Here is a 2,083-nt window from a genome sequence, read left to right as displayed (position 1 = left end):
TACAGGTGTACCTCCCTCTACGGTGTCCCTACCATGTTCATTGACATGCTCAACCACCCACTGTTTGGTCAAGTGGACACCTCCTCTCTCATCACTGGCATCATAGCTGGCTCGCCCTGCCCCATCGAGACCATGAAGGATCTTGTTGGGAAAATGAATATTGAAAAAATAACGGTATGAACTTTTCCAAGTTCGATTTTCAAGGTAACTAAATAACTAAAGGATAATCCCTTGTTAATTGTGTAAACCTTTCCAAGTAAATTGTAAGAACATTTTCATGTTCACAGTAGAAACATTCTCAAGTAACTCTCTCTCTCTCTCTCTCTCTCTCTCTCTCTCTCTCTCTCTCTCTCTCTCTCTCTCTCTCTCCCTCCCAACTCTCCCCACAACCCCTCTCACTTTTTCTCCTTCCCCGTTCACAAACACATACGCTCGCACACAAACACAAAGGCTTATATATTATAATATATTCAAAGTATTATTATGTGTACGATGTCCTTTGTAGTGAGTTCTGATGAAAGAGCGACACAAACCCTCTCTTTGTGCTTTTGTTTTTGTTTTGTTTTTCTACACTAGGCTTATTGTTTCATCAAGTAGAGAGTGCCTTTGTGTGCAGAGTGAAACCTCTACTCTTGCGGTACATAGTACATAATGTACTTACTGGCACGTACTACGGCCTTTTTAGTTCCGTTACTTTTTTCCCCCGGTTCTTTCATAATTTCCCTGATGGAAAACCTGTGGGTGGTTCGCGGGTGCTGTGGTGTGGTTTGCTCTTTCTGTCTTTTCAATCATCTATCAGCCTTGCTGTCTCTTCTCTTAATTTTCTTTTGTTTGTTACTCTATAGTAACACTTCATATCTTTGTTACTTTGAAGTAACACTTCTTATCTTCGGTACTTTTATTATGACCTATTTATGTTGCAAATGCCGTAAAACTCATACCATAACTCTCATGACACCCTGCTTTTATACTACTTGAATGTCACCAAGCTTCTACCAAGTGCAGAAAGGTTAATTAATTTAGGTGCAGCTCTACGGTTGAAAAGTTCACGGTTATGATTCGCGCCAGCCGCGAGCCACCCATGTAAATCTTTGAAGTACACGCTAATACATGTAACGGTGACATCATCGACAGAACAGTGACATTTAACTACCGAACGTTTTGTGTTTCTCAGATCCCTGACTAGTCCTTCCTCGTGTGCATCGGCAGCGCCAGCCAATCGACCGGCGATCGATAAAATTTTCCCTCAAATATGTGGCGTTGTTAACAAAGAGCGGCGCTGTGTTCATTAACACTCGTGCGTAACATTTTCTCCCTCTCTCTGTGTTGTGTTGTGTTGCTGGCGTGTCGCAGTCTTTAACACTCACACTACGACAGGAGGGGGGGGGTGTATCAATAATCCACACACGTCATATCGGGCTGTGAGTGGTTGACGGGGGCTCCGATGTTGTTGTCTTGCTCCTTCTTTCCTATCAAACTTCCATCGTCCATATCCTTTCTCGTGGGTGGTTGGCGGGTGCTCTGGTGTGGTTTGCTCCTTGTTCCCTATCAAACATCTGTCGTCCTGATCTTTTCTTCTTTTTGTGTGTGTCACTCCCTTGTAACATCTCTAATCTTAGGCACTTTTATACGACCTTGCTAAGTTGCAAGTGCCGTAAAACATTAACTAAACTGACGATATCATTTCTCTTTCTTTTCTATTTTATGTTACTCCCAAGGGACTCCTCTAGTCTTTGGCACTTATTTGACCTATTTTTGTTGCCGATGCTGTAAAACTCTTAATAAAACGAAAACGAATGAAGCTTTTGTGTTGTAACGGCCGTAAAACTCATACTAAAACGAAAGTCATTTCAGGCTGGCATTGTGAGCTCTGTCTGAGCTTCTGGCAATGCTGTGTTCCGTGCGTCGTCTCAATGCTTATAATTCACGAAGGCTGCTTCTACTATGTATGATATGCGCTATACAAATGCTATCTATTATTATTATTATTATGTGTAAGTTTTTACTACTTTTTTTAAAAAACACTACACTTGCTGTGGCTGAGGGAATATCTCTCTCTCTCTCTCTCTCTCTCTCTCTCTCT

The sequence above is a fragment of the Aplysia californica genome, unplaced genomic scaffold (assembly GCF_000002075.1).
Source record: "Aplysia californica isolate F4 #8 unplaced genomic scaffold, AplCal3.0 scaffold00266, whole genome shotgun sequence".
NCBI lineage: Eukaryota > Metazoa > Mollusca > Gastropoda > Aplysiida > Aplysiidae > Aplysia > Aplysia californica.
This window is presented reverse-complemented; position numbering follows the sequence as displayed.